This window comes from Podarcis vaucheri, assembly GCF_965113315.1.
Source record: "Podarcis vaucheri genome assembly, chromosome: 17".
NCBI lineage: Eukaryota > Metazoa > Chordata > Lepidosauria > Squamata > Lacertidae > Podarcis > Podarcis vaucheri.
Genome location: NC_138755.1, coordinates 27,403,698 through 27,430,149, shown reverse-complemented (window position 1 = coordinate 27,430,149; position 26,452 = coordinate 27,403,698). Strand labels below are relative to the sequence as shown.

Genomic DNA, 26,452 nt, shown 5'->3' with positions numbered 1-26,452 from the left:
CCTATGCCAGAGAGTTCTCTTTGATTGCACCCAGAAGGTGGCCAACCTTAATTTTCTGCAGATTGGCGTATTAGAATGCAATGCAATGCTTCAGAATAGTTTATTTAGCAAGACGCTAGCTGGAACGGAGGCATGGTGAGAACTGCAAACAAATTTGCAGCAGGGAGGAAACATGACATAACTACATATATTTTGTTGGAACTGCATGGATTCCAAATGCTATGTCAGAGTGAAAAAAGTACTAAATCTATGGCAGTTCTGAACCCATACTAGGGCATTCCAAATCAATGTAATTGCTTGCAAGCATGTGAGCAAATATTTTTTCACCTTCGCTTTACAGAGGAGGTATAATTGGCTCCTGCCAAACAAGACATCTGTTATCCAATTTCATTCAGGATAAAGCTACTGATTTGGCATGCATTTCTGAAACCTGGCTGGATGATAAGGAAGACCACATCTGGCCAAACCAGTTCCAGTCAATATCCAACCCATAACCATCACAGATAAGGACGAGCAGGATATAGCATCATATCACCCTACAAAGATACTACCACTTTGCCAAGTATCCAGTGCAAAATGCAGCTAGTTCATCTGTGACTGTATGTGTGGCATTGTAAATCAAGGACAAGTTAGGAATTCTGACAAAGATCGCTGATGAACTGATTATTACCTAGTAAAGGCTCCCAAATCTTTGTAAGGATGGATGGCTAATTTGGATGAACGCTGTCTCCTGAGACATAAAGATTCAATTGGTTGCCAGAACATGATGTGGAAGCAGCTTCCTGGTTATGACAACAGCTGCTCTTTCAATAGCCTGACTGACCTGTGGAATGAGAAACTCTCTTACTGTGGATCTAATCTGTCCTAGGCACTTTTCTTGCATTCCTCTGCTTCTGGGTAAGTCCTTGATCTACTAAGATGCTCAAGTAGATGGTAGAAAACTCTAACCTGTACCAGGAGGAGGCAAGATGATGCATGACTGCTTCACCATACCATGGCAATGGTGATGGTAGGATCATTTTTTTTCCCTTCAAACACTAATCGCACAGAAAAAAATGGATCTCAGCTTGTGAGATACTGGCGTCTTTAGACGCACTTTTAAAAGCAGTACCAGTTGGCTCGCTCAGGCAGAGGTCAACAAAAGAGAGCAGACGCACAAAGAAGGATAGAACTTTCTTTATGTATGCCACAACAGCAGCAAGAATACTCATCGCAAAGTATTGGAAGACACAAGACCTACCCACCCTGGAAGAATGGCAGATGAAGGTGATAGAGTACATGGAATTGGCAGAAATGACTGGCAGAATCCAAGATCAGGGAGAAGAGGCGGTGGAAGAATGGAAAAAAAATTAAAGACTGTCTACAGAAATACTGTAAAATTAATGAATGTTAAAGGGATGTTGGACTGAAAACAAGCGGTGTTGGTAAAAAGATTAACAAGAATATGTAAATATGGATTGATAATGGTGGGAAATATATATTTATTATAGGTTAAGATGCTGAGTAAGGATAAATGATAGAGGGTAAGGATTTGCTGAACTAAATATCTGAACTGGAATACAAAAAGGGAGGTGTGAGGAGGTCAGGAAACTAGTAAATGAAGTATAAGATATGAAATTATTGATTTCTTTTCTTTTCTTTCTTTTCATGTTAACTGTTTTCTATTTTGTATCTTTCATGTGTTTTGCTTTTTTGTATTTTTTTTCTTTATTATATTAGGGTTATTCTCTGTCTTTATTTTTCGAGTTTAAACTTTGAAATTTTTTTTAATGTTTGTAAAACTTTAATAAATATTACTTTAAAAAGAGAGAGAGAGAGAGAGAGAGAGAGAGCAGACGCGATCTCTCACTAGGAGAGTCCGAGGTCAGCTCTTCTGGGAAGCCAGGCAACAAGCATTGGCTTCTTCAGGCAGCTAGGTCCTGGTAGCCTCCCTAAGCAATCAAACTCCTCCCTTGGCCTCATCCCTCCTCTTCCTTTCATATTGTGATTTCCAACCACACCTGCCTAGGACATGAGTAGATCTTTGCTTCTGAGAAGACTAATTCTCGTGGAGCTATTCTCCCATGGCTCCAGGAACATGGTCAACTGTGGAAGCTAACAACTCGCTGCCACTGCAACAGGTTAGCTGCTTCCTATGTCTTTCAGCGTTCCATCTTATTCTGCTGCCCCTATCATGCATCTTGGGCTATGTCAGGGAAGAGCTGGATAGCTTTTCTCTATGTACTTTCTCTACACTTGTATCATTTTATTATCTCCCCTCTCTCTCTCACACACAGTCCAACTATAAAGTCAAAAAAAGGATAAACCTTTCCCTGTACGCAAGGGGGTTAAAGCCTTGTATCATTTCAATTCACCTTCTCAAGCTGTACAATTTAATAACCTTTTTGAGATGAAGCAACAGGAACAGGTACACAATATTCCAAATGTCGTTGCACCATAGATTTATGTAAAGGCATTAAGGCAGCAACAGTTTTATTTGCAATCCCTTTCCTAATAATCCCTCGCATGGAATTTGCTTCTTCACCCACCCACTGCCACACAATGAGTTGACATTTTCATTGAGTTATCCACCACTGAACTCACTGGGGTTAACTTCTCAGGAAAAGCACATAGGATCAGATTGCACATAGAAACTGAATCCAATGAATTATGAGCTTATTGTACTGCAGGCTTAGGGTGCATGAGCAGTACATATTATGTATGAGCTTATACCTTTAGATACAAGATCTCTCAAGCAGAATAAATATTTTGCATTATTTACACAGGAACTTTTATACAATATATCACTCTGTATATACCAGAAATATAGTCCCGTAGGTGGAAGATTTCCATTTTTCAGTGTAATTTATCTTTGATAGCATGTGTTTGAATAGTCATATAAACAAGACCTTGTACTCACTTCAAGACACAATTACTGAGCAAGGCAATATACACAGTTGCTAGCAGACTGAGCAACTCATTATGGAATCTGTGTAGTATATTAGTTACCAAGGAAACATACTTGAGCACAGATACATGATAATTTCTGCCTTACAGAATAATTCATTCAATATGGCTGATTTCCTTTTTTCTTTTACCCACAAAAAAATCAACATTTTGGAACAAAGGTCAATGCAATTATAATTAAATAGCTGTTGCTCCAAGGTCATTTTATGAAAAGTTTGTCGGTTAACTTTGGACCACTATTACATAGGTATTGTAAGACAGAGTGCTGAGTACAGTGGTATTGTGCCAAGGATGCATGAAATAATTTTTTGGTTTTTTTGTTTTTAATGTCTTTATCTTTATGTTTTATTATGTTTCTGTATATACTGGAAGCTGGGGCAACCCAGTCAGATGGGAAGGGTACAAATAATAAAATTATTTTGGTTATTGCAATTTTTTCTTACACCTTTGGCACAAGTCTCTAGAAAGGCTAACACTGCATGATGACTGTGTAGGGAAGGAGGCGATTTTGCCCTTTTCGCATTCATAGGAGATGGAAGGCTGCTGCAAGTTCATGCATCTTCTCTTATCTAAGTCATTTTATGTTGATCTTTAAACAAAAGTAATGGAATCACTGTAGTCAAGAGGTCTTTTGCATCTCTTTAGTCTGCCTTTCTCTTTAGCCAAATGCACATTGCTTTAGGGCAGAGAACTTTATTCAGGTTGTACAGGCATTCTTGTACAACATCACTGCAGATCTGATAGAGGTGTAAAGGTAAAGGGACCCCTGACAATGAAGTCCAGTCATGAATGACTCTGAGGCTGCAGCACTCACCTCGATTTACAGGCTGAGGGAGCCAGTGTTTGTCCGCTTCCCGCTGGCCGGGTCATATGGCCAGCATGACTAAGCTGCTTCTTGCGAAACCAGAGCAGCGCATGGAAACGCCGTTTACCTTCCCGCCAGAGTGGTACCTATTCATCTACTTGCATTTTTGTGTGCTTTTGAACTGCTAGGTTGGCAGGAGCTGGGACCGAGCAACAGGAGCTCACCCCGTCATGGGGATTCGAACTGCCGACCTTCTGATCGGCAAGCCCTAGGTTCAGTCGTTTAGACCACAGTGCCACCTGCATCCCAGCACATGGATAGACATGTCTAAAAAGCCCAGGACACAAATTTATACAGCCCTTTGGCAGCTATGGTGGCTCATATACCAGAAGTAAGGCATTTAGCATTAACTCTGGAAGTGTATACTTGATTCTTACCAAACTAAGCTGCCTAGAGCAAAGAGTCCTAGGAGGCTTAGTTTCATCAGAACTGAGTACAAAATTCCAGAGTTAATGCTAAATACATTGATTCTTCTTTTTAAAAAAAAATAGTATTTTTCCCCATATAGAAATTTACATTTACTCAACAATCATACTCCAATTCAACAAAACTAATAGCTTCCCACTCACCTAGCATCAATGATTATAACCCAAATTACATACAATTGTGTTTTAAGGTTCTGTCTTATCTAATTGCATCCTCTCTGACATGTTTCTTAATATATTCTGCTACATTCTTATGACAAATCCAAGTTTGCTTTTGCATAAAGCAGTAAACTACTCTCAAAGACTGGATCCTATCTTAGGCTCATTATGACTAGTATGTAGTTAAAAAGTGGGGGAAGCTATGGCAAGGCATCACATTACTATAACTTGTCGGTTTTCTGCTCAATTAAAATTTGCTCCATTGCTCCTTTGAAGAAACTAATTAAAGTAACATCAAGAGGAATTTTTAAAGCAAACCATAATAAAGTACATTTGATCACAACAACTTATGAAACGGTAGCAAAGTCAAGCGATTCTTCCAATCAAATCTGATACTATATTTAAAGACAGTGTCATTATACATTGTTTCATTTGCAACTATGTTGTGTATTTTGTGTTTTTTATATTGTAAACCATCCTGTGATCCTTGGATGGAAGGCGGAATATAAATGTAATAAATAAATAACAATAACATATAATGTTGGAAGAGTTACACAAAGAGTTTTTGCTAGCCAAGATGGACATTTGGCAAATGGCTAGGCAATTATTTAAAGAATGTGTGTGCCATCACAAAAACTTTGATAACTTTAGGTGAACATTATTTCATATTGTGCTGTTTTACTTGGACTTTCCATGAACCTTACAAGTTTGTAATTTGAGAACTCATAAAAGGTGCCCATCACTAGCCAAAAAGTAATCTAATTTCTAGCCATGCTAAACTTTAATCTTCAGAAACAGAGGTCTAAACCAAGAGCTAAGCCAAACTTTTATGCTCCGAATGCCCTTTTTTGCCTGATGAAGAATTCAGTGAAACTCAAAATTCTAATATGTCTTTGGACAGGTTGGTTAATCTAATAAAAGACAGTATCTCATATGTTCTACAGCTGTCTGTTCTGGGAAATAAGTTGTGAGATATAGATGTAGTTACCAGAGTTTCAAATCAGTGATGCTGGAAGTTGGCTTGAAGAGCTGCTTGCTCAAAGCTTGGAGGAGCCAATATGAGTTCAAATAAAAGAAACAACCGAATGTATACCCCTAGGTGTATGCCAAATGAAGAAAGTGTTCTATTTATCATGGAAGAATCTACTCACTGAGTTTGTCATATTCTTTTCCTGCCCTTCCTTCAAGGAAAACAGAGCAGCATGCATAATGTCCCCTTACATTATACTCGCAGCAACCCTATGGTGCATATTAGGCTGAGATGTAAGTCTTCTTCAGGCATTAATGTTTCCGTATTCAGTTAAGACGCGAAGAGGGTTGTGAGAATGAATGCACTAGCTCTGTTGCCCTCCACAAGTTGGAGGAGGGTGACGATCTGACATAAGGAGCCTCCTTGAGTACAACAGTCTCCTGCTTTGGATCTTCACCAAGAGAGACAGTGATGTGGATCAGAGCAAGGGCATTCATCCCTGCCTTACTTGTTAACATGGAAACAAAATACCTGGAGAAAGTTATAGTCAATGGCCCAAGGTCATGCAGTGAATTTGATGGGGGCAGGGGAGTTGAATATAGGTCTCCCTGATGCTGGAATCCAACATTCTAGTATAGTCATACCTACCTTGGATCTCGAATGCCTTGGATCCCAAACAAATTGGCTCCCGAACAATTGAAACCCGGAAGTGAGTGTTCCGGTTTTCAAACTTTCTTTTGGAAGCTGAATGTCTAACAGGGCTTCTTGCAGCCAATTAGAAGCCACACTTTGGTTTCTGAACATTTTGGAAGTCGAACGGACTTCCGGAACGGATTCCGTTAGACTTCTAAGGTACGACTAGTGACTCCATTTCTCGGTATAACATTTTGCCACACATATCCTTCAGCTACTGTGCTTTAAACAAACAAAATATCTTACATACCTGTTTGGCTAGGTTCCAGAAAGTGTCCCAAATAACAAATCATAAGATATTAAACAGCAACCCAAACAACATAACTGTTATTTGCATACTTTTTTCTATTACTTATATTGTATATCTAGTTTTAAAAGTCTTGTCTCTTTGCAATTAGCGTGTAAGTATGACAACCAGTTCAGTAAGCTGCTTTACTTTTATACTACACTTCAGAGAGCCTAATAATTTAAAGCAATACAGTTCTGTATTGTAAACAAACACATTAAATAGGATCCTGAATTTTAATCCAAAAGGATATACAGAATCAGGGCCAAAATGTAAATATGACTCATACCTCTTTTCTTCAAAAACATACAAATATTTGTAGCCATGTAGAGCCCACAAGAATGAGAGCCACAAAGTGGATGAAAATACATTGTTTCATCTACTCTTTTTCTTTCCTTACTAATGCAACTTTATTGTTAAGAGTCAATAGCAAGAGCTTATATAAAAACAACAAAGCTTACTGTGGAAACTTAAAAGACAGATTTATTGTGGCATAAACTTTGTGGACAAGAGCCCATTTCACCAGAAACTCTGGGCAAAAGAGAGATGACTTCAGAGTTAGCGAAGGTGACTAAAATATGTGGATCTTGGGGGAAGGTGAAATTCTGCTAATCAGCTTTCATAGAAAGATATGAGAATATACTACATACACGTTTACCAACTATCACTTTTCAGACTGAGGGCACTTCCGGACCATTGCAATTTTCAGGTGGGATTCAATAATTTATCAGAAAACATTTATCAGGCTATGCAGCTAAAGTTGATTTGTAGGTCTTGCACAACAAATCGCTTCCCCAAATGGTCCAACTTCTTGCAACAAGGAAATTGACAGGGAAATGCCTTGGAAAGTGTGGTATAACACTTGACTGAGGCAACATTCTCTAATCTCCCCACAAAACAAAGCAGAATGCATGCTCAATTAACAACCACTTTTGCCCCTGCAAACACTAAGGGTGAATGCTCAGTGAATGCTCTGGATGCAACATATAATGTTCTGCAAACGTTGATAAGACAACATGGGTGTTTGGTGGGGAGGGGACAGAACCTCGGTTAGCTATGTATTTTTATTGATGGGGGAGCTGCCCCCCCTTGGCTACGCCCGTGTATAAAGAGAATGAGAAAATAGTGAAAGCATCCTAGGAGATAACATCAGGGCCTCTGTTAACAGAGGTTTCGGTATTTGTCACTTGAATATTACCTTAATTCGGGATGAAAAACTAACTGGAATTTAGAATTACTGAGAGAAGGGTGCTAATACTTTTCCATGCTCCCCTTCTGTTGCAGGGAAAGTAAATGAGAAGCGGAGAGAGAGAGAGAGAGAGAAGGAAAGCATTTTCTCCCTTGAACTTCTTGCTAGGACTCTAAGCCTTTAGTTCTGCTAGCAGTGCCTGGCTTTGACTTCTGCCACGAACGCCGTAATTCTGTACATGCCCACTCAGAAGTAAGCTTCAGGGAGTTCAATGTGTTTATAGAATTGTGCTTTAGAGGACTGTAATGAATGCATTTGCTACCAAAATCAAAGAGAGACGCCTTTCTACAGCCTTTCTACTGTTAGGGAACAAGCCGCAAGCAAACGTGCGACACCCGGCAAGAGAAGCGCGCGAGAGAGAAAACTTCCAACCAACTAGAGACTCTATAGAGAAATGAAGTATCCCCCCACACACACACTTAACAAAGCAGAAAGCTTTTCCTTGTAGCTCTTCTTGCCCCCCACCCCTCCTTTCTGCTTCTCCTTTTTGTCTTTTTAGGTCAAAGTAAAGAAAGGCTGATTTCTGCACGACGAAATTCCAGGACCAGGGCATAACGATTCTCGTGTGCTAGTGCGGATCCGTATTAAATAGAAGAAGGGGGTAAGCTCCTTCCGAGTGGGAAGAGTCCTTCGCCCACTTACCTGGGTGCAGGAGAGGTTGAGCTCGATGGCTCTTACTTCTGAGTAGGCATGTAGAGCAGGGCGCCGCTTGTCTCAAAGAGAGACACTTCATCCTCCCGTCCCGCCACACCTTGCCCCAGCTTTCTTACTAAATACTCTATAGAACATAGGATTGGTACATGAACCTGAGGATCATCTAGTCCAACCCGCTGCAACGAAGAATTGTCCCATACGGGGATCGAACCTGCGACCTTGGAGTCACCAGCACCCTGCTGGAGCCAACTGCGCTATCCAGGCTGATAACGCGCCCGCTAAGAACTGAAGACCCCACGCCATACTCCACTCCAGCCACGTACAGCGACGCTTCCTCCCCGAACGCGCGCGGCCCCGTTCCCTCCAACCCCACAGAAAACGCGCTTTCCCCACGACCCCCCGCGACACACCTGCCCGTCCTGCCTCGCGCGCTCCGTGCCCACTTCTGAATTCAGCCATCTCTCGACTCGCGTCTTCGAAGCCTCTGCTTTTCCCCCTTCGCTAGAGGAGGAGGAAAGAGAGCCAGTGGCGTAGCGTGGGGGGTGCAGGGGGGGCCGGCTGCACCGGGCGCAACATCTGGGGGGTAGGGTTAGGGGGCGCAAATCCACGGGTTAGCGGGCGCAAATTACTTGCCTTGCCCCGGGTGCTGACAACCCACGCTACGGCACTGAAGAGAGCCAAACGCTTCGTTCCTTTCATGCTCTAATAAACTTGCTCGCGCAATAAATGCCGGTCAATACAAGCCCCCTCGTTAAGTGCGGAGTCGAGAGCTCGAGCTTTCCAAAGAGGCCACAGCAGAGACACAGTGTTTATTTGTTTGTTTGGGGGGGAGGTTGGGGGGGGGAGAGACGCTCCTCACCCATATCGCCTCCTTCCTCCATTCAATAACTGCCCTATCTCTCTCTCTCTCACACACACACACACACACACACACACACCTCTCTCGTCTGAACGCTAGCCGCCTTCCCGCCCCCTCCCGCCAAAACGCCAGAGCGAGAAGAAGACTTTCCCCCTCTCAGGTCCCCTCAGTTGTCAAAAGTACTCCGGAGCGGCCAGCCCCCCTTTCGCAATGTGCGCGCGCGAGAGAGAATAGAACATACGCGCCCCTTCCACTGACTCGCGCCATTTCGCTTCTGCTTGCCCCCCCCTCTCCAACTCCAACACTCCCCCCCCTCCCCGCGGGTCTCCTATCCACCTACCTGCACGTGCCTGTCCATAGGAATGCGGGGCGCGCGTGTCGCGAGGGGCGGGAGGAGCCGGTGCTCTATTCGTGATATTGAATGGCGCGGTTGCGCTCCTGACCGTCATATATTCTTCGGACTAGGAAGGGGAGTGTGTTGTGTTGTGTGTGTGTGTGTGTGTGTGTGTGTGTGTGCCTGAGGTGTCTTTCATCCCCGCGCTTGGTCTTCCTCCTCCTCACCTCATACTGTGCGCGCGCGCGCTTGTGTGTGTATGTGTATGTGTGTGCAGAAAGCTTTCCCTCCTCCTTCCCCCTCAGCGATATTATTAAACGCTCCGTGCGAGCAGAGAGGGCTCGTATCAGCTACCGGAAATCGAAGCCCTGGCCATAAATATACCACAGGAAGTCACACACACCCAGCCCGGTTACACGCGCGTCGCCAGCCCCTGCCGCCGCCGCCGCCTCCCGCTGCCCCAACACACAGAAACACAGGCGGAGACCTCCATGCTATATATCCCTCCCTCAAGCCCTCAGCTACAAAGAGATGGTGATGGATAATCTAGGAGTGGCGGGGAAGGCATCGGCCGCCACCGTACTATATTGGGGCGTTTGTGTGCCAAACCCCCATTATTATTATTATTATTATTATTATTATTATTATTATTATTACCCCGCCCATCTGGCTGGGTTTCTCCCGCCACTATACACTCACTATACACTATACAGCCATCTATAGGAGTACAGTCAGTCGATACACTTGGCGTCTCGACACAGCGTTAGTGCATACGGTGTAATATGCAACATCTGTCGGATCAATACATAGACGCCGAGTATGTTATATATATATAACATATATATAACATGTTATATATATGTATCCATAAAGAGATACGTAAGCGAAAACCAGTGTGCGCATCTTCAAAGCCTTTTATGCATGTGTAGGGGTGTGCTGTAACCGTGCCCCCCCAGTGGCGTAGCGTGGGTTGTCAGCACCCGGGGCAAGGCAAGTAATTGGCGCCCCCTAACCCTAACCCCCAGATGTTGCACCCGGTGCGGCCGGCCCCCCCTGCACCCCCCACGCTACGCCACTGGTGCCCCCCACCCGCCACGTTCCTCTCCCCACCCTGCTGAGAGGGAAGCGGGGAGCAGATGAGAGAACATCGTTGCCATAACTAGTTCTGCCATAACTGCACCGGTCCCGACAAATTTTCGCATCCTATTAAAAACGGCAGAAACGATTCCTGCAAGCAAAAACGGCCCTGCAAGCGATTCTTTTTTTTTAAAGGCGTTGATTTGCGCCGAGATAAGGCAGGCTAGACGTGTCGCCGAATCCCAAAGCACTTGCTTTGAGAACGTGAGCATTGCGAAATAATACGTGTCAGCACCGAGGGGGGGGGTGTCATCCGCTTCCCAGGCACATATAACACGGCATATATGTGTGTGTTAAAAGACACGGGTCGTTCAGAGAGAGTCCAGAATGGGCGCTCTCCTCCTCCTCCTCCTTTCCTCGTTTCCTTCATTTTGGATTCTTCTTCGGCGTTTATTTCATAGGATATCCCGGTCAATGGCGAGCGAAGTCCCAACAACGCAGTTTCAAGGGAGCGACTGTGGAGAATTGTAACACAGCACAACAACAGGACGCCTTTATTAGCGTTGCTATCCGGGGAGCGTCGTCTCCCGCCTTCTCCTAGCGCAGAGAGGGGCGCCTAATCTCCCTGAAGAGGGAGAGGGAGGAAGATGGAGGAGCGGGAGAGAGGAGGGAGGGAGGGAGCGTGTTATTCAACGGCGAGGCAATAAGCAGCACGTTCAATACAACGTCGAAGCAAATGTCCGCCTTCGGGGAAAGAGCCGGGCGGGAAGAGCTCTCTCCGCGCTCTCTGTGTGCAGAAGCAGCACAGAAAGCAGCAGCAAGGGGGATATTTTCCATCACTAAATCGACAGATCTCTCGTTTGTCATGTTGGTGTGTAATTGTTGTTGTTTGGGAACTAGGAAAAGCGTGGCGGAGGGGAGAGAGAGAGAGAGAGAGCCGAAGTGAGGCGCTGGGCTCCTGTCGTCCTCCGCCCCCAACCCAGTTGTTTCTCGATCCGGGGAGAGTGTTTTCTGAGGCACGGCTGCAGCTTGCTGGATCCCGTAGAAATTGCAGGAGATTTCCATAGCGTCAGACTCCCTCCACGCTTCGTAGTAGGTTCCCGCTTCTCTCCAGGAAAACATCAAGTGTGGGTGGCAGATTCTTCTCTAAAGGCACGCATCTAAGTTCATAGCTGTCAACGTTTCCCTTTTCTTGCGAGGAATCCTATTCGGAATAAGGGAAATTTCCCTTTAAAAAGGGGAAAAGTTGACAGCTATGCATCTAAGGGCCAAACTGCAAAATGGGGTTGGCTTTTGCAGCCCAGCTCCCCATCAAAGGACTCAGTTTGTGTACCCCCAGTGAATTATCGGTCAGAGAAGAATGGGTGGCGGCAGGGATCCAGGGAAAATAAGGCAGATCTTTATTTTTCTGTTGCAATAGAGCCCCCCTCCCCTTGCAAGGACGCAAGGACCCAGGACAAAGGTGTGCAATAACTTTTAAAGACTTTAGAAATTGCCTGGCCCCTTAGGCAAAGACTCAGTGGCGTAGCATGGGGGGTGCAGAGGGGGCAGGCTGCACTGGGCGCAACATCTGGGGGTTAGGGTTAGGGGGTGCAAATCCACGGGTTAGGGGGCGCAAATTACTTGCCTTGCCCCGGGTGCTGACAACCCACACTACGCCACTGCAAAGACTACCCAAAAAGCATCATCCATACATCACAGAAAGAGGCAGTCCACGGCAGAAATTGGAGAGTGCTGCATCTCTCCTATCTCCCAAGATCCCTGATAATGTTTTACAGTGGTACCTCGGGTTACATACGCTTCAGGTTACAGACTCCGCTAACCCAGAAATAGTGCTTCAGGTTAAGAACTTTGCTTCAGGATGAGAACAGAAATTGTGCTCCGGCAGCAGGAGGCCCCATTAGCTAATGTGGTGCTTCAGGTTAAGAACAGTTTCAGGTTAAGTACAGACCTCTGGAACGAATTAAGTACTTAACCCGAGGTACCACTGTACTTGACTGCCTCGCCTGGGCAGTCTAGCCCTTCTTTTGAGATAGTCAATAACTTCAGTCAGAGAGCCAGTGTGGTGTAGTGGTTAAGAGCGGTAGTCTCATAATCTGGGGAACCGGGTTCGCATCTCCGCTCCTCCACGTGCAGCTGTTGGGTGACCTTGGGCTAGTCACACTTCTCTGAAGTCTCTCAGCCCCACTCACCTCACAGAGTGTTTGTTGTGGTGGAGGAAGGGAAGGGAGATTGTTAGCCGCTTTGAGACTCCTTAGGGTAGTGATAAAGCAGGATATCAAATCCAAACTCTTCTTCAGTTCTTGAATCCAGGTCACAGGATTTGAAGGATTTGTAAGTGAAAGAACTATGGGGAAAGGTTTCTCCAAGATATTTCCTTCTGCAGGGGAAATATTTAGAGTCATTAATTAGGAGCGCCAGGTTGGCTTTTGGGATTGTTCTGTGTACTAAAATAAAGTGCGGTTTTTCTCAGGGGATATTTGCTGAATTTTGAAGGGTGAATAATTGGTTTTCTGTGGAGTGTGAGTCTGCTATGTGTGTGCATGCTACAATTTTCTAACAATGTGGTATTAAGTGCATCTTTGCCATTTATATTTAAAAAATGCAAATTGATTTTGGGTGGGCAATAATTAATGGGGGACCAGAGCAGTGGTGGAAGGGGAAACAATCATTTTCTTCCCTGCCAAGGGTCTAAGGAGCATTTCTTCCCTGCAGCCATCGATGGGAGTGGGGTGTTGTCCCCTGTTGGCTCCAGGGTCCCTCCCCCTCAAAAAGCAAATATTAATTTTGGAAGAGGTATTTGAGCTTGACAGGACCTACTCCCGAGTAACTGTGTTTGGGAATGCCACCTAAATTTCTTGCATCAAAGTAAAATCTGACTGCTATTTCTGGATTGTAGAAACAGGCTGTCTCTGTTTGAAGTTCTCCCCCATTTTATTAGCACATTGTATCAAACATCATAGAATCACAGAATTGTAGGCATAGAAGGTTAGATTCCACAACCCTGGGATTAAGAGTCTCATGCTCTACTGACTGAGCTATCCTGGCTAACTCAGGTGTAAATGTGTGTGAATAAACCACATTTCATAAAGACACCAGTCTCTACTGTGCCTCATTTTCCCCAAGAAAACACAAACCCTGACAGGGCAAAAAATGTGGTTTATAATATACAATTTAACTTATGGGAGAAGTTATGGAAAGAGGACTTAAAATTTACAGTTTGATTGAAAGAAAACTACATGAAAATGATGTACCGTTGGTATTTGACTCCAGTAAAATTAGCAAAAATGTATAAAAACACCTCCAACTTATGTTGGAAGTGTAAAGATAAAGAAAGTACTTTTTACCACATGTGGTGGACATGTAAAATAGTAAAAGACTTCTGGGAAATGATATATAATGAACTGGAAAAAAATGTTTAAGATAACTTTTATCAAAAACCAGAAGCCTTCTTACTAGGGTTAACAGGAGATTAAATACCAAAAGATTTACAAAGACTATGTATGCAACAACAGCCGCAATAATGCTACTTGCCCAGAAGTGGAAGGAAGAGAAAGTCCCAACTGAAGAAGAATGGATAACCACGATACTGGACTATGCCGAAATGACAAAGATGACCTTGAGGATCAGACACCAAGATGATAAGAAATTCAGTCAAGAGTGGGAAGAGTTTATAGAATATCTGAAAGACCACTGTGCATACTTAAAAACGTTACCAGGATTGTTGTAACACTTATAATGTAATATGAGTCAAGGTAAAAAAGGAGATCAAATGGATTAGAAAAATGTAATTAGATGCAAAAAAAAAAATATAGGGGGAAATTGGAAACCGGGTGGGCTGGGCTGGGGGGAAGTCCAAGGGATCTAGGTAGATTGAAAATGATGTGAATGTATAAGAACATTGTTTAAAAAATGAAAATGAAATATTAAAAAAAGAAAACACAAAGTGCCAAGTCCCCTGGAATTTGGGGATGGCCTGTAACAGTATAAATAATCACTGAAGTGAGTGGTTGGTTGATTGATTTAAACCACTGCAAAGGCCTGAAAAGTCTCCCTAGTTGAGACAAATCCTCCCCCAGAAGCAGTACTTTTTGTGATGATACTCCTTCCTTCCTTCCTTCCTTCCATTTTTGCTGCCCATGGCAGTCTATTTGTGCTGGCTTCCATGGCACTTTTATCAAAATATGCATCCCAGCACCTCATTTCTTACAAAAACACTCTCCTGAAGTATTATTGATAAAGCAAAACCAAATAGTTTATACGTGTCTGGATAATTTAGACACACATACCCCAGCACTGCGGATGTGTAGTGTTTATAACAGAGATTCTAATAAGCCACAAACACTTGAGCCCATAAGGGGAAAGCAGTTGAAATACCACAGCGCAATCAACCCCTTTATTAACAGGAGACACAAGGCATGAAGTGGCAAGGTTTAAAAAGATTTTTTTAAAAAAATAATAATTTTGAATTCTGTAACATCCCTAAATACAAATGAGGGTTACACTGGGATTACCTCCAGAGAGTTTGCATCTCTCCAGGGGGAAAGCAGCATAAACAGTTAATTAAAGTACCAGAGATGCTGTTCTTTGCTTCAGATGGGTCCTCACCACATCCCTTGTGTTATATCAATGTTCCCTAAACAGGGAAAGGCTCATACATCATCCGCTCTACTTGCAGAGTAACACGTGCAAAAGTATCTGTTATAAGAATTTTAAGGTCAAAGTGGGAAACCTCCCCATTGTCTCTTTCCTCACAAATCCTGTCTTAAGGGCACATTCAAGATTGAACAGGGTGTGAGCCTGTCACCTGTGACCTAGATTCAGGAATTAAGTAGTTATAATAACAAGAGTGGCCAAAACCCAGATAATGCAATCAGGTAACTTGCCAGACAGGAGATAAACAACGCACTCAGATTTCTGTTGTAGACCACCTTTTCTGTGATGTAGGTGTGATGTATCTGGGGGGTGGTCTTGGGCTACACTCCTTCTGTGATGTATGTATGATGTTTCTGGGGGTGGTCTGGAGTTTGAGGGTGGGCAATTTTAAAAGTCTATATAAGGGCGGGCACACCTTTCTTCTGGGTCCCTCCTCCCTGCTGCATGTGGTTGTGAGTACCCTGTTGCAACAGCTTTAATAAAGATCAGGCTTACTAGCTGCCTTGCTTCTCAATATTCTCTAGTTGGCCTCTGTTATTTTCTCCTGCTGATAGGGAACCTAAAAAGAGGACTCTTGGGTATTCCATAAAGGAAAAAGAGCAGCTTTTTCTTATAACATATCATAGATGCAAGAAAAATCAGAATAGGTTCATTTCAGTGTCAAGACAAGGCATGTATGTCTTGCATAAGACATTCGGGAGCTACGTGCTTGTATAATGATTCTAGCTGGAAGAAGAAATTACCGGTATGTTATAGTTGCCTAACGCTGTGTAACACTTACCTGGGAATAAGCCGTACTGAACACCATGAGAGGTATTTCCAACTACTTATGCAAAGGATTGTGTAACAGACACACTGGCCCTGTGTGAAGTGGCAGTGGAGGCGTTTTGTTGAAATGGCTCTTCTCTGTAGAAAGCAGAACACAATAGACTTTGCTTTCTCGACCTGCAGATTTCTTAAGCCCATATGGCAGCTCATATGATAAGGCCATAAATAGGTTGTGCAACTAATTTTAGCCACAATTTATTCTCACAATTATAAAAGATGAATAAACCCAGTAAAGCAGGTGACCTAATTAGAGAGTAGGTGGTTGAATGGAATTATTAACAATATATGGAAAGGCATTTTTAATTACCTGAGGATAACACATTGTATCTTCTGGATACGTTGCCAAACCAAAGAACACATTGGGCGGTGATTATAAATATAATCTTCACTTTTCAGTATACAGTACAGTATTATTTTCACTATGCAGTGTCTTAGATTTTTACATATTTAACTACTTTTGAAGCAATATGCTTCTGTATGTATTAGGACAAAGATAGTCCTGTTCATGAACCCTTTATTATTCAGGTTCACTAAACTTGAATAGACTAGCAACTTCCTGAGATCTGTAACTGTGACACTAAAAATGATACCATACTTTAGGGTCCAGGTTGGAAGAAGAAGAAGAAGAAGAAGAAGAAGAAGAAGAAGAAGAAGAAGAAATTATTTGTACCCCTCCCATCTGGCTGGGTTTCCCCTTCCAACAAAGATTAAAAATACATTAAAACATTAGTCATTCCCTAAAGATGTCTTCTAAATGCCTTCAGGTGTCCTCTAAACGTCAGATACTTGTTTATCTCTTTGGCATCAGATAGGAGGGTGTTCCACACCTTCTCTAGTGAGAAGGTATGTTCAATAAAAATTGAACAAAAAATTCAATAAAAATTGAACATACACAGAGGGGGGAAATACAGAAGCAATAACCCACAATCATGTGAAGATTTAAAAGTACAGTGGTAACCAGTATGAGATTAACAGTTCGGGGAAAACCCTAGACAATCTGTGGCTCTTGTAATAGTTATACAACAGTGTTTCTTTGTAGAGACCGAGCCTATTCTCAGGGGCATCTTTTCAGACTCTTTGTTGTTGTTGTTTAGTGGTTTAGTTGTGTCTGACTCTTCATGACCCCATGGACCAGAGCACGCCAGGCACTCCTGTCTTCCACTGCCTCCCGCAGTTTGGTCAAACTCATGTTCGTAGCTTTGAGAACACTCTCCAATCATCTCGTCCTCTGTCGTCCCCTTCTCCTTGTGCCCTCAATCTTTCCCAACATCAGGGGCTTTTCCAGGGAGTCTTCTCTTCTCATGAGGTGGCCAAAGTATTGGACCCTCAGCTTCACAATCTGTCCTTCCAGTGAGCACTCAGGGCTGATTTCCTTCAGAATGGATAGGTGTGATCTTCTTGCAGTCCATGGGACTCTCAAGAGGCTCCTCCTGCACCATAATTCAAAAGCATCAATTCTTCGGCAATCAGCCTTCTTTATGGTCCAGCTCTCACTTCCATACATCACTACTGGGAAAACCATGGCTTTAACTATGCGGACCTTTGTTGGCAAGGTGATGTCTCTGCTTTTTCTTTGTTAGGAGAGGCCAAAGAAAACAGATGTGCCTTATCTCTTGTGCATATGCAATAATTGTGCAATCCTAATCCTGTGTACTTTATAGGAAGTTAGTCTTATTGAATTCAGTGAGGCTTATTTCCACATCAATGAGGTCAGGATTGCAGCCTAGGGACTATGAAGTGGACTGTCCTTACATAAGCAGTAGCTAATGATGTTTCTGAATGAATCCTAAATTTATCACCAGATCATTATCTGTTTTGCTTTCATAAACAGAACTAGAGAAATACAAATTTCCAAGGTGCTATTCAAATGAAGCTCTCACCACTTCCCGAAGCTCTCGCCACTTCAATTCAGTGCCTTTCTCTTCCTTTGAATCACCAATATGCTTGCGAACATTTTTTATTTTAATCACATGGAAATAACAATTCTATCAAGATTCTTTTGCATAGGGTGTTCCTGCAATTCTGAATTTAATTCTGGAATTCAAGCATACAGTTGGCCACAGCTTTTGGTTTCTTCAGTTATTTTGTATATATATATATATATATTTCTCTTCTATGGTAGTCATGCACTTGTGTAGATCAATAATGCATTAAGCAAAAAGAATCTTGATTCAAGCATACATACATTGATTTATCAATGCATATGAGTAACAGAAGGGGGAGGGAAAGATCCCAGTGGAACAGTGGAAGGAACAGAAAGTTGCAGCAAATTGCCCATCCTCCAATTTCAGAATTATGTTTTGGAAACTCTCCAAGCGTTAAGCAGGAATTCGGGAGTGGGAAACTGCAGGACAGAGCAAACTCACAAAATTCTGCCAATTACTAGCTGCAGCTGGTGCAGTTCATTTTGAACTGTTGATAATGTATTGTAGCAAAGCATGTTGTTGTGGTAGAGCCTTCCCCAACCCAGTGTCCTTCAGATGTTTCGTAGCACAAATCCCATAAGTTCCAGGCAGTATGAAGCATCTGAAGGGCACCGGATGGAGAAGTCTGTTCTAGTGAATCTTTAACAAACAGAACAAAATTTCACTTTTAAATCAGGTTAAAACTCTATTCACTTTTAAATCACTCCAGAGCAAGCTATAGCAGAGTAAATGAATACTGCATGTAGAAGTTGTAGTAGTACATTCAGCAAACGTGGGAATAGGTTCAGGCACTATAGCTTGGTGTGAAAACAGGGCTGCAACATAAAGGAGTCTCTCTCTTTCCACCTGTGAAATGCTGTAGGCAGGTTCGCTCTGTATTGGTGACAATGCTATGCTATTGTTGCTATGAAGTATTAAACAACTATAGTATAGCATTGTCAATAACACAGAGCAAACATTCCTCTCCTCCCTTTTTTGGAGAGAGAAAAGGGATTTATGCATAAACCCATCTAAATTAGTAAACTAGACAGATATATAGGTGCCAATGAGGAAAAACAAGGGGGGGGGGGAATTGCAGTTCCCCAGATCTGCTCTGTCCATAGTTAGTAATGTAGCAACCTGACTGGCAACATCAGCAGAATTCTTTTGATCCATAAAGTATTAGGATATAAAATGTTCTCTTGTGGGTTCAGAGAGACCCAGCCTGCTGAAAATAACGCAAACGTGTTTGCAGCAACACCTGGTGTTTGCAATAGGTTTATTCAGAGATCTATCCATAATTAATTTCTCCAAATGCCCTTTGGACTTATTGGTATGTTTTGTTTTGTTTTGTTTGTTGAAAAATTAGCCTGCCCTTATTCATACATGGTATCGGAGTGGGATAAAGTCAAAATATTAAAAGCACAAAGAATACAATCACATTTACAGAGATAAAAGGAGGAAATAATGTCATAATACAGGAACAGCAGCTGAGCAATCAGAACAAGGCTCAGGTAATTAAGTCACTCTAGAGGCCAGGTGGAATAAATAGGTTTTCACCTGTTGCCAAGAACTCAAAAGAGCAGGTACCAATTTGCAGTCAAAGGAGAGGGCATCCCATCATTGGGACACTACTGCAGAGCAAACCCTCTCTGGTTGTCCCATTCTAAAGCAGAGTACACGTCTTGCATTTTGCATGAAAGATTGAACTCTGGTGAAGATTGCAGACTCTGTTAATAGAACCATAGAATGGTAGAACTGGAAGAAACCACAAAGTCATTCAGTCCAACCCCCTGCAATGCAGGAATTGTTTGCCCAACATCAGGATCAAACCTACAACCCCGAGATTAAAAATCTAATACTCTAACTACCGTATTTTTCGCTCTATAAGACGCACCAGACCATAAGACGCACCTAGTTTTTGGAGGAGGAAAACAAGAAAAAAAGTATTCTGAATCCCAGAAGCCAGAACAGCAAGAGGGATCGCTGCGCAGCCATCCCTCTTGCTGTTCTGGCTTCTGGGATAGCTGCACAGCATGCATTCGCTCCATAAGCCACACACACATTTTCCCTTACATTTTAGGAGGGAAAAAGTGAGTCTTATAGAGCAAAAAATACGGTATACTGAGGTATGGTCAGACTGAAGCCTTTGTCCCTAACGTTGTGTCCCTGAGCCCCCAATCCTTCTCACATATTATTAGGGCTTTTTTTTCCCTGGCCGGAACTTGCCGGAACTCAACTCAGTTCCAGCACCTCTCAGGTGGGCGCTATTGCCATTCTAAGAGAACAAGGGAGAAGTTCGTGGTGAATTCTGGCACCTCTTTTTCCTAGAAAAAAAATTGCACTACATATTATGTTCAATTTTAGATCATGCTCATCGTTACAAGACCTTTGTCCCCCTCACTTGTGAATAATATTTCTCTGGTAAAAGTGGAATAATTTTTTTTTCCAAGGCAGCTCTCCTCCCTCCACAAATGGTCTCCTTCGGTCCAGAATTATCATATTTAAAAGGTATGGAGTAGAGTTAGGAAACACAGGGAGGCAGTGAAGAAGCTGCAACAGAAACTCTTACTTCTTATAAAACTGATGGAGTCCTACCTAGGAGGTCTGCAGATGGGTGGGTGGGGTGTAATTATTCCTTCCTGCCCTTTCTATTTTTCACTGCATCTCTCCACTGACCTCCATCTAAATTCACATTGGTATGTGCCATTTTCTTCTATAATCAGGTTTAATATTGAAGAGGGAGACGGGGGTGGGGGCAGATAAATCCAGCAGAGGACAAAACGCACAGGCAAAACCAGACTGCACTTTGTCTTGCAGTTAATGTGGAAGTTGCTAGGCTGTGTGAAATACACAAAATCACAGTGGGAGTCTGAGCATACATCTCTGTGTGTGTCGCTTTGAAAAAGGTCACTGCTATTCTTCTGGCAAACATGAAACGTTCAGAGAACATAAACATCACATGCGTAAGTTACAAAAGGCTTATTCACTGGGAAAACGGCTACTCTTTAGAGCTCAGAGATAATCCCTCTGAACGAGATCTGCTTCACAACTTTATTTGAGAATATATTGCCACAGGCTTTTACAGGCCTATATGGGACCATGGAAGTGGCCTGAAAATATAAAAACCAGGAGAACAAATAAAAATCTGGTGCTCTTTAGTGTTGCTTCACAAACTTCTTACTTTCATAGCATCCCTTCTGCACGTAAAAAATTCTATGTATCTGTCACAGAATCTCAGTGTGTTGGAGAGGTTTCTGGGCAATGCTGAAGGGTGTCCATCATCAATGGTGAATTAGCCAGGCCAGGAGAATAAGGCATTTTACAAAGGATTATCTGGCTGTTACTGATATTTTTCATTGAGGAGGTCCTGTTTTACTAAATAATTACCATACTTTTCCATGTATAACACACGCCCCCTATGTTGGGGGACTAAAACTAAAGAAAATTTAAAAAATGGGGGGAGATTGCACAGAGTTGTTGAAGGGTTTTTTTTTTTTTTTTTTTGTCAATAGCCACTCACCCGCCTGGCCGACGCTGACACTCGTGTGCGTCGCAACAGCCTCCTAACGTCTATCACCTATTGCCCGCCCAATTGCCACAGCAACATCCAATCAACACCACCCCTTGCCACAGACGCCAATAAGACGCTACAGACCATCTCCGGCTTGCGGCATCAACCAATCCCACGTCCGTCCGTCCCCAGGAACTACCCATGCATAAGAGGACCCCCGATTTTAAACAATTTTTTTCAGTAAAAAAACCCTAGTCTTATACAGAGAAAAGTACGGTATATGTTGCATTTGTATAGCACCTTCAAGTGTTGAAAATGTTTCAGAACCGTTATCTAGTTGTAATCCCGAAAGCAACACTGCAAGGCAATTCAGTATTATTCCTCATAGTACAAATAGAGAAGCTGAACAGGCTTGCTTAAGGTCTCCTCGTGAGTTAATGGCAGAAGTGACAACTGGAACTTCCCAATCCATAGCTGAGTCTTTTAGCCACACTATACTAGGGTGCAATCCCCAAACCCTGAACCAGCAATGCTAAACTAGTTTTGTTTCATTTGCACTGATTAAATTGTCAACCTTAGTGTATTTGATAGGGACACTGTACTGTTTGGTTTAACAAATTTCTCCTTCAGGCAAAAATAAAAATAAAATTCTGAACATCATTCTTTTTCAGTTACATGTGTTTCTAAAGTCTTTAAGCTTTTGGAGCTAACTGAAAATTAAATAAAAGCTGTCATGATTTATTATTAGAAGAAACACGAGCCTTTTCATTTTCAATGCCCTCTTAATGTTAACAAATCAAAACAGCCTAAGAAAAAGCATATTGTGAACTCACAAAGCCCCATCAATAAAAATGTGCCCTCTTTAAAACGGAGGCTACTAATCTAATACACTAATACTTTAATAAATTAATCTAGCAATTAAAGTTTGCAGCCCTAAGAAAAAAGAGGATGGGGAGAGAGCAGGTTGTGGACTTGATTCCCCCTCCCCTGCCACTGTCCCTCATTTCCATTTTAGATAAAAATAGCAGGAAATTGTGATGGCAGCAAAAACAGGCCTAGCCTACACATGCAGTGCACTGAGGACATAGAATTCCAAGGTGGTTCAACAGATCATAAAGGTAAAGGTAAAGATAGCCCTGACCATTAGGTCCACTCGTGGACGACTCTGGGGTTACGCACTCATCTCGCTCTATAGGCCGAGGGAGCCGGCGTTTGTCCGCAGACAGCTTCCAGGTCATGTGGCCAGCATGACTAGGCCACTTCTGGCGAAACCAGAGCAGCGCACGGAAACACTGTTTACCTTCCCGCCGGAGCGGTCCCTATTTATCTACTTGCACTCTGACGTGCTTTCTAACTGCTTGGTTGGCAGGAGCAGGAACTGAGCAACGGGAGCTCACCCGTTGTGGGGATTTGAACAGCCAACCTTCTGATCGGCAAGCCCTCGTCCCTCAACAGATCATAACAGTGCTCAAATTGAAAGGTGTCTCTATGCACAAGGCCCATTCCTTTGACTCATCCCCCCATGGTTCTATTAAATCATGCCCTCCAAGAATGACAGCTAGTCGAGGGGGGCCATGCCTTTTGTATCTTTTCTGCAATTTGAACACTGAATTGTACAATGGAGAGCATCATGGGAGGCTTTTTTTGGGGGGGGAATGCTTTTGGGTGGGTGGTGGGAATTTCCATGCAAATAGAAGACTAGCCCTGTAGAGAGTGGGCTAAGTTTACACTTAATCTCCCCCATCTCCCCAAATTGGCATGCTCTGCTTTACTTGCAGAGTGGGTGATCAATAAAAATTGCTTCCCTCAAATTAAATTTTCTGCAGATTAATCTTGTTTTCTACGTGCAGCAGGCTTTGCTTTTGTTTTCGGGATGGAAAACAGCTCACGCAAAACCACACCTGCACTCTGAAGTACTGAAGCTTCAACAGAGACAGAGTGCCTCAGTGAATTTATGGCTCAAACGATAGGTGACGTTAATTGCGTGAACTCCCCACCACCACCACCACCATATTTCCCTTTTTTAGGTAATGCAGCTGTTTGGGCTACAATCTTGAAAAGAAGACCAGCAATTCTGGGGGGTTGGGGGAGAAAAACACAGAGAGAGGGGGGGGAGAGAGGGGGGGGAGAGGGAGGGACGGACGGACGGAGGGAGGGAGAAAGCATGCAACAGGCACTTTAACCACTTCATTTGGTGCTTTTCTTTCTCCAGAATTACCCCTCCATGTATAACCTTTTCTCTTTTCCTCCCACTATCATCCAGCCTAAGAACAGCCCCACAGTGATCTGGAAGCTGAAAACCAGAATAAAATATTAAAATGACCATCTCAGCTCCCCTGATGTGGTCTCCCACTAGAGGTTGCAGCTTGTGTGACTGTTATAGAACAAAACACAGAAAATGAGGGCAGGGAGGAAAGTGGACGGCACACAGGCAGACTCTGAGCTCAGTATCATAACCCTATGCATGTTTACTCAGAAGTCTGTATCCCAGGGAGAATATTCCTTAGTGCAATCTTAATCTGCGTTTCCAGAACTATTTTCTACCTTTGCTTTCAGCTATTCGGTTTTCAGGGGAATCTTAAGAAAAAAACACTTCTGAAATAGTTCTGCCCAACTCCAAGATTACATTGTTTCAATTGAGTAGCATCTCAAACACTATCTACAGGTTTGTTTGTTTTGCTATAAAACAATGGAGAGCTTCTGACCTGCAGTTATTTGCAGATAGGTTTTCCAGATGAAATAGTTTAAATTGTGGCGAAACAGTTTTCTACAACTGTGAAATCCCACTAGCATTTCTGATTTGAACTCAAAAGCTTACCCAATCAAATCACAATTGCTTGGAATGTCTGTGAAGTGATCCATCTATATTACCAGTTGGGACTCTCAGCATCAAAGATATTACCTTGGAGAAGATCTGTGTAGTAAACCTGGAGACATGTGGACTTTTTACTTTCCCTTTACCTAGGGGTGGGAAACTCCCCCCCCCCCAATTAATAGTCATTTAGTTAATCACGGCCTGCAGCTAACAGTGGGTGGAGTCAAAGCCCCAAATGGGAAGTTTGCAACACTGTGCAGCGCTCTCTCTCGTGGTGTCCCTCAAACTTTTTAAATCCACAACCCCATTAACTATCATAAAAACTCCATGCTCCCCCACAAATATGGCTCCCTCAATTATTTTACTTGACTTTTCAAAATGATTGAAATATTGTGACTTTAGTTTTGACTTACTGTATATTGTACATATTTGGGGGAAAACACTCAGGCCCTCGCCGAAATCTTCATATACACACCTCCTTGGGTGGGTAGGTGGGCCTCATTGGATGAGAAACACAGTTGCAGAGTCTAAATCATAATATTTTTTAAAAAGGCACTCTACCTGCAGCCGGAAGTAGTCCAATTCATGCTACCTCTTCATTCTGCCGAATGCATAGGTGTATGAACGAACCCTTTTTTAGATGACACTTTGGTAAGGTAGGGACGCGGCTGGCGCTGTGGGTTAAACCACAGAGCCTAGGACTTGCCAATCGGAAGGTCGGCAGTTTGAATCCCCGCGGCGGGGTGAGCTCCCATTGCTTGGTCCCTGCTCCAGCCAACCTAGCAGTTCGAAAGCACGTCAAAGTGCAAGTAGGTAAATAGGTACCGCTCCAGCAGAAAGGTGAACGGCGTTTTCGTGCGCTGCTCTGGTTCGCCAGAACCGGCTTAGTCATGCTGGCCACATGACCCGGAAGCTGTACGCCGGCTCCCTCGGCCAATAAAGCGAGATGAGCGCCACAACCCCAGAGTCGGCCACGACTGGACCTAATGGTCAGGGGTCCCTTTACCTTTATAGTAAGGTATACTTTCTTTGTCACAAAACACAAGCACATTCCCAAGGATAGTGAATGCAATTGATGAGTGGGGAAGAGAAAGAAAGCTGGGCTGCAAAGAATCCTATTAGCTATCAGCAGTGTTCCAAGGTTTCGTTATTGACATGTAAATCTCTAAACGACGTGGGACCAGAATATAGTGGTACCTCGGAAGTCAAACGGAATCCGTTCCGGAAGCCCATTTGACTTCCAAAACGTCTGGAAACCAAACCAAGCTCCTGCAGCCAATTAGAAGTCGTGTCGGACGTTCGGGTTCCAAATAACGTTCGCAAACCAGTTTGCAGCGTTCAGGAGCTAAAATGTTCGACTCGCAAGGCGTTTGGGATCCAAGGTGTGACTGCACCTAGCAGATTGCCTCTCCAGGTACCTGAGGCCAAGGAGACTGTGACCAGCAGGTTGTCACTCAGTGACAATGCAGACGCAAGTCGTCTTGGAGATAGCAACCCACACAATGGAATATTTTCCCTCAGGTAATTTGTGAGGCAGAGACGAAGCTTGTCTTTACCCAAGCTTTCCCGGTGGCATTTTATTATTTTCATTTTCTAGACTGCTCATTTTTGCTTGTTATTTTGCTTCAATATTATCTTTAGGAAATTTTATTTAATGCTGCGATTTCATTGGCTTTTTGTAAACTGTATAGAGGTTATTTTTTTTAATTCTATTATGTGCTGGGATTGCTTTATAAATAAAATGGGGGAACATGACAAGGATTATGCAAGAAGAAAACACCAGCCTGTTCATACTTAGCACAGACTGCATTCCCCTTCTACCTGCATTCCCCTTCTACCGAAAACAGCCTACCCACCTGCCCATTATGTCAAGAAGAAGAAAAAAACAGGACCGTTCAGTACAGTGGCACCTTGGTTCTCAAAAGCCTTGGTACTCAAACAACTTGGAACCCAAACACTGCAAACCCGGAGGTAAGCGTTCTTGTTTGCGAACGTTTTTCGGAAGCCGAACGTGCTCCGTTTTGAGTGTTACGCTTCCAATTTGAGTGCCACACTTGTTTTGAATGTTATGCTGAGGTCTGTTTGTTTTTTGCTGTTTATTTTGCGTTTTCACAGTTCTTTTTTGTTTTGTTTTTGTGACTGTGTGGAACCCAGTTCAGCTACTGATTGATTGTGTGACTGCAGTACATTGTTTATTGCTTTCATTTTATGGATCGGT

The 26,452-nt window shown here is 43.1% G+C and overlaps 1 protein-coding gene and 1 long non-coding RNA gene across 9 annotated transcripts in view; both read right to left on the bottom strand.

Moving 5' to 3' along the window:
• Positions 1–9,784, bottom strand: part of KIAA1958 — a 71,271-nt gene extending 61,487 nt beyond the window's left edge. For 3 of the 8 annotated variants that reach the window (XM_082204786.1, XM_082204787.1, XM_082204785.1), the window contains exon 1: positions 9,447–9,781. The gene's annotated coding sequence lies outside the window, so the exon portion shown is untranslated. Of the gene's footprint in view, positions 1–8,235; positions 8,351–8,657; positions 8,749–9,446 lie in introns of those variants that run through there. The other 5 variants (XM_082204788.1, XM_082204784.1, XM_082204781.1 and 2 more) reach the window with 4 other exon arrangements.
• The window catches only part of LOC309522205, a 218,734-nt gene that overhangs the window by 151,998 nt on the left and 40,284 nt on the right, over positions 1–26,452 (bottom strand). The gene's annotated exons all lie outside the window — the stretch shown is intronic.